Source organism: Anthonomus grandis, chromosome 22 (genome assembly GCF_022605725.1).
Source record: "Anthonomus grandis grandis chromosome 22, icAntGran1.3, whole genome shotgun sequence".
NCBI lineage: Eukaryota > Metazoa > Arthropoda > Insecta > Coleoptera > Curculionidae > Anthonomus > Anthonomus grandis.
In genome coordinates this window covers 36,863,449-36,870,829 of record NC_065567.1, presented here as the reverse complement: position 1 = coordinate 36,870,829, position 7,381 = coordinate 36,863,449, and positions in this window count along the sequence as shown.

Genomic DNA, 7,381 nt, shown 5'->3' with positions numbered 1-7,381 from the left:
CTGCGTGTACCTAAAAAGTTCTTATTGTTGATTGACCAAATTTTTAGCAAAAAATTATACTTGTTTTAGGTTATCATAATACTTATGCGCATTGTCGAGTTTTCCACTGTGAAATAGAATTATGTCAAATTTATCTTATATTTAATATTGCTTTCTCTTTTTCTTAGCTTTCAAATTTGCTCACATTGCTTATAGAACATGTCAGTATTGAGTATATGGGTATATGCGTTATTGTATGAATCAATTAATTGAAGTATATATCGCCATCTTATACACGGGGGTTTACTTTTATAAATAATCATAATGCTTTTTCCTTCCTCTTTTTAAGTTTACGTATGCAAAATACACGTTAAGCAAATAAAAGAGAGTGTCTTATCTCCTCTAGGACCGCGTTATTTTCACGATCTTTACTTCGAACTTTGTGAACCAAATATGTCATTTCAAAATTGTCACAAAGAATTATATCTTATGTATGCAAGAATCTAGGGCTGTACATGGACATCAAATTTATTCGTTTAGAGGACCCACCTATTTAGCTGAAGTGATAACTCAATGCGAAGACATGCATTAGGTGAATGTTCATTTTATATGTAACCTAACAAACCAACTCCACAGAACAGAATTTTTCAAAGGATACCTACTCATATAACTTATATCGTTATACCATCAGTTTTCTTTTATCTTTAAGCACCGTGTAAGTATGTTGTTTGATGAAGGTGAAGCGACAGCTATAAATTCCAATTATAGAAGCAGAGTTGTTATTAAAATCATCTCCCCAACTACACATGCTTAGTGATTAGATAAAGAAACTATGCATACTAGTTTATAAATCCCACATGATACTTCTACCATAACGGGAAAAGTTTTTTTTACTCAACATCAAATCGCATTCACAAGCATTTCAAGCACTCACAAGCTCTCCTCCCTTATAGGCTTTACAGTAGTGAAGGAGCACGGCGGTTAATAACACAAGTTTTAATGATCAGTCACAGGTTAAATGAAAATAATATAATATAATAGAATATAAATAATTATTACATTGATTAGCTTACATTCCTGATATGCTGGTGAACCCCTTTAATGGAAGCAGAAAATCACACAGCTCAGCAAAGAAAGAACGTCAGATGTATAAGTTATGGATAGCAAAGGCCTTCTTCTAGTATTAGAACCTTAGGATACATCAGATAGTGTACGTGCCCCCTAAAAGTCCCTAACATTACGAAATCTAAAACTAAAAACTTATTTTATTTTTTTACAATCTAAACTGAGTACTTGATAAACAAAGCTAAACATCAAGCGAACTGGATAGTGCCAAGACGAATGTAATAAAATCGAAAACTACGGTTCTACAAACCACCAACCCATACTTTCTAAACCTTTATAAGTACTGTAATCAATCAAAAAAGGTCCACGAGCTTCAATATGGATCCGGTATGTTGATGACATATTTTTAGTTTTAAAATATGAAAGAAAGACGCTGGCTACATCTGAATCTATAATATCCCAGTATTCAGCATAGAGATAAACAAATAGCATTCCTACACGTCCACGTGCTCCCAATCAACTTTCCAAGTATTAACATTTTTTGTCGGCGAAGAAATTCTTTATGAAAACCTGTAGTTATTGAACCCTCGGTAGTGTGGTACTCTGTAACCCACTAAAACTTCCTCCGTTGGACAGTTATCCAGGTTGCATCTTAGTGTCTCTTTATAGAGACTCCGGTTCGTTTACCTGGCATATCTTAAATCATCGAAGTTGTGTCGGCAGATTCTAGTTCGAACCTTATATACCTGCGATCTGACAAACTGGGTTCGTCAGAGACGTGCCACCTTGTCACAGATGCGTCCCTTACCTAGGGTTAGATCAATTACTTCTCTGCGAAGTACGTTGATGAATCGTCCCCCACATTAAGTATATTTAAGCTCGAGGCACAGTAATCTAAAAGTGGCGCACCTCGTTTGTTTGTTTTAGTACTCTCCCAAATAGTGTGGTGTGCATTGATATCGCATCCGATTCGAAAGTTGTCCGATCTTCACTAGTCTACTAGCCGCCGAACTGTGGTGGGAGTTGGTTCTCCTTGTTCATCGTACGGGAAGTATGTTGCTACTATTATTGATTGTGTCTCTCCGCTATCTTAATTTGCAATTTGACCGCCGCCGTGTCCCACTCGCAAAACTCCCACAGCGTGTCTCCTCTACCTCTTTTTTTATGATATCTTGGGTTTGGTTGGGTTAAGGCAACTCTTTTTGGCGTTACACAAGTCTCCCTTTGGTCCAAAATTACACAAGGGTCCCTAGTCCGCTTATCTGGCCGCTATAAATATACGGTTCCTGGATTAGGGCTATCTAAACGCCATTGCCGGTCATGTACTTACTCAAGGCCATGGTTGCTACCTTGCAGTGGTGTAAGTTTATTTGGAATAACCTTATTCCCATGCGGGCCTGTTGATTACGATTGGGCGGAGGTTCCCGGCGTGGGTCCCTCCGTCTCCATCATAGTTCCTGCCCCTCACCCTTCTCTTGCGGGATACCCAGGAACCTTAGCTTTATGGTACCAAAGTTGAGGTATAGCGATTGCTTTGCTTGCCTCCTTTTGACCATGATCCCTCGTCTATGAGGGTTGCCAGATAGCCCTTGCCATTCTGGTCATCCCTCGTGGCGAGTACTTTCCACAGGCTGGTATATTGATTTTGTTTTGTACGTCTGTGTAAGAGTCCTTTCGGTTCCTCGACGGGACCCGGCATCCAAACCACCACTTTGTGTAGTTTTGAGAGAAGGCTGGCCTCCGTTATTAGTTCAGCTCCTTCCCAGTGGGTCCTCTTCTCCATCAGGCCGAGCAGTAAATTTTTATTCGGCTCACCGACGCGGGTGATATGAAGGCTCCCTCCACCATAGCTTGCACCTGCAAGTTTGGGCGCTATCTGCGGCCAGCTTTGCAGAGCAGGTATTCTACCGAGGAGCCAGTCATTTAGAGTGAAATCCTCCTTCGAGGTGTGTGCTTCAGCTTCTGCCTGCTATGACCATTTTTATCCCTTCCGCCATATTTGTATGAGCCCTGGTTTTTGGTTTGGGCCCCTGGGCTCCTTTTGGGGTCTTTGGTGAATGTGCGCAGAACACTCTCTTTTCCGTCCTCTTCTATTGGATTCCTGAGGCCTTTGATCGAGGTGGGTTTCCTCTCCTTCCTCACTGCCGTTTGCCATTTGGCTTTGCGCGTTTGAGCTCCCGACAGTTTTTTGGACATGCCGGGTGCTTGCGCATTGGTCTCAACGCTGCTGGTGAAAGTTGCCTTTCGCCCCTTTCGATGGTTTTTGTTTTGGTATCCATATCCAAATCGTCACACGAGTTGCTAGGGAAAAGGTGTTCTGCCCCTACAAAGCCCTGCTTGTAGATGGTAAGGCTTAACATAAGGAGTGCGCCATGTTTCCCAAGGTTGGTCGCTTTTGACTGAGCTTCCCCCCAGTCTTGCATCTCTTTGGCACGAACCATCCCGTGAGAGTTGGAAGATTTTTTAGTGGTCTTACCACGTGGTTCAGGCGTTTAAGCCCAGATCCCTCGTGCCCTTCAGCAACATGTACCCCGCCCCCGGTTTGCAGGGTCGAGGAAGTCGTCATTGCGTCATGGGCGGTTTATGATGTGTAGTTGGTCCACGACGATGACCTTTAATCAGCTCAAACGATTTTTAGATCGTCGGCTTCAATTATAATTATCGTTAACCGGGGCTACATTACTGGCTCCCCGACCTTCCCCCTAACCGCCACCCGGAGACGTGCGTATCGGACATAAACATTGGTACACTTGCAGAACGTGGTTGTGAACTGAGCGAAGAAAAGGATAACCTTAGAAAAGTCTCTCAATCTGTCTATCTATATTAGATATTGTTATAAAGTCGCTTTACTACGGCCATCTCTTGACCAGATCATTCTAATCGATTTATATTTGTACTTAAGGAACATTCTGTTAAAAATCTAGCAATTGGTAGAAGAATCTTATTGGTTATATATAGGGACCTGATTCTATCTTAAGTTTAAGTATATAGTTATGATTTGAGTATGCTAATTAAGCAATAAGTGATCAGAAATAGGAATAACTATTCTTAGATTCCGTTCGGAAGAATTTATTTTGTTCAGTGTAACTGAAAAGCCATCTGCTATAAGGGTTGTGACAACAGATTCTGTTTGAAGAAGAGAATTTTAAGAGCTGCATTGGATTCATCCAAGGACGAGAGAATGCCTGTAAATACCTTGCGGCAAAGTCACTAGTAACATCAGAAGGTGACATTCCCATAAGAATGACCAACGTCATTCCTAGTAGCCTTAAGATAAGCAATGATGACTGTGTGGCTTTATACCAGCCAGTAAGATCTCTGTCCAGATGTGAAAAAAGTTGCGCGATTTTTTTTACCAAGAGACTTAACATGAATCTGGACAGCTTCGCATAGGATTGGAAACATCTTTCTCCGGACGAATTGAGCAAGGCCAAATAGTTAATCACCGAGCACAGCGAGATCCTTGGAAAGTCTAATGGTAAAACTGGAAGAACTGGAGTAGTTAACCATAAAATAAATACTGGAAATGATCAACCAATCCGTCAGCCATCTAGAATACAATTAAACCAAACATCAGGAGGCCGAGATCCTTATAAAGAACATTCAACAGAAATTGATTTTTTTTGGGCATGTGGTATAGTCAGAAGGTATACAGTCTGAACTAGGAAAAATTGAAAACACGGAGTGCGATCTTGCTTTTCGAAGGGTAAGAGCTGCTTTATGTTCAAGTCCCATATTAGGATAACCGCGAATCAGTTTTTGTGATCTCGAGAAAGTGATCTCAGATAAGCCGCATGGATGACGGGTATTCTCACCTAGGAAGAGCGCCTGCAGCAAATTCAATAAGCATACACTTAAACCCAATCAATCTAAAGGAATAATTAGAATAATAAATAGCGTACAAATAAATCGAAATCGTACAAAAAAGCCATGTAACGATTTTTCTTCCTAAATGCATCCTCGTCTGATATTTTCTGTTGGGTCTTGTTGACTGATATTTAACGTATTTCATAAGAGCATATCGTAATCTTATTGGAGGTGACAATACCGGCCAATATTGCTTCGCAGCTAGAAATAAAATCCCATTAGGTTGTTTTTGCGGTAGGATTTTGATTATTTTCTAATTTGGTGAGGCGATCGCCATTATAGCAGATTGATGTGGAGATCATTAATCATAAAGAGAAGTAGGGGAGAAACAACATAGAATTTTCAAAGTTGATAAAGCTAAACAGTTCTAAAAGCGTTAAAATAGGTAAAAAATGTGACCTGCGCCCAGCGATCAAACCTGACGAGCCCCGTCATTTCTGATTCTAACCTTTTCAAGGGTCGTCGTGATAAAGAAGAGCAGGTCTAGTCGAATGCCCCAGAATAATGCCCTTTCAGTAAAGATTTTTAAAAGTTCGAAAATCTCGCTCCTCGAATATGGGATCGATTACCGATATTGTAATAGTAGGATTATAAGATTTATGTTAGAAAGCTTCTGGAAGAAAGGAAGAAAAACCAGTCACCTTAAATAAAGTCACATACTTGAATTATAAAATGATTACACAGATCTCAAATTGTACCGACCAATCAGTCTTACCAGTTTTCTGCTGAAGACGATTCAGAGGCTGATTGATTGACATCTAAAAGAAAGCATCTTGGTAAAAAGACATGTGAAACAATATGCCTACCAATTAGGCAAATTCACGGACCTGGCCATACACTACCTGGTGAGAAAGGTGGAAGGTCCTCCGGGAAATTGAAAGGCTTGCCTGGCTGCGTTTCTAGATATTGAAGGGGCATTTGTCAATGCTCCTTTCGCAGTACTCTGTCGAGCACTCAAAACCATATCTCATGAAATAGATAATGGCCATGCTTTCGCAGCGCGATGAATCTGCCAAGCTTAACAGCGAGGTTGTCAAAAGGTTGGCGGCTAGAGATTGCCCACAGGAAGGAGCACTGGCCCCAACCCTGTAGTGGCTAGTAGTCGATAGCCTAATCAATTATTTAAACGAGGCTGATCTATATACGCAAGGCTGCGGTGATGACCTGGTAATCCTATGCCCGGGGAAAAAAGCTGCCACAATACAAGGCCGGATGATGAGGGCCCTACGTATAGTGAACAAAGGATGCCTCTCAGAGGGCCCAAGGACCAACCCCAAAGAAGAATAGCTCCAACTATTCACAAAGAGACGGAACTTTGGCACACCTCCAGTTGTATCTCTGGGACGCGTGAAGTAGGAGTATATTCTGTATTCCAAACTCTCCTTGTACCATCACGTAAACATCATGGTTAAGAAGGTCACCTGCGCGCTTTGAGCCTACAAGAGGGATTTTGGTAGTACCTGGTGTCTGTCCACTAAGCTCCTTCAATGGATTCATCACTCACTCTTCGCATATACGGCTATCGTTGGTGGCCCTAGAGTCTATCGTTTGGTGGACTATGGGATGGATGCAGTCTAACGCCTTGCATGGGTAAGCATAACGGGTTCCATGCGAAATGCCCCAACTCAAGCCCTTAAGAGTCTGTTTGTTGAGCCTTCTGTCCCTGTACCTTGTAGTACAAATTCGACGCAATGAGGATTGCGCCTAGGTGGGGCTCCACATACCAGAAAGAGACACTCGCCGGGAAAGTATGCTGCTGTCTTCTAGGCTGAAGTCTTTACTATATGGGAATCCGGACAGAAAATCATAACTTGCGGATACCGTACTACTGTCGTATCAATCTGCTCGGACAGCAGCGTTGCTATTAAGGCAATAACTGCCGAAAAGGTGAGCTCCAAGCTCGTACTGGAGTGCTTAAAGGTGCTGCAGGAACTGGTGAAGGTGGACTGCAGGGTTCGGCTTGTCTGGGTGGCTGGCCACTCAGGCTATGTAGGAAACGGGAAAACGGACTCCCTTACCAGATTGGGAACTGCGAAACTACCGGTAGGACCCGAACGTATAATCGGTATAGCCAAATGAGTGAGCCTCTCATCTCATCAGAGCTTAAAGATCCTCGAAATCCGGCTAGTGACGGGTCTTTTAACCGGACACTGGCACTCCACACTATAGGTATTGCGGATATTGCAATACCGGTGGATTGGGAAGTTCCCAGCACTGACGCGCGCCATGTTCAAATATCAATACTTACAGTACCCAGCAACATTAAGCCTTTCAAACCAGAGTGCCTCATTTGTTCTTCAAAGCTATTGGCATCTGGTAACCCTCGGTGGAGCACGACGGATCCATTACGAGACTTATGTGCATAACAGCCCCTTTGGCTTCCAACTGTCTTACAAAAACCAATTCAATGCACTTGAATCATAAATGCTCCTTTTACAGTTGATGCATGGTTGATGTTGATAACTGTTAT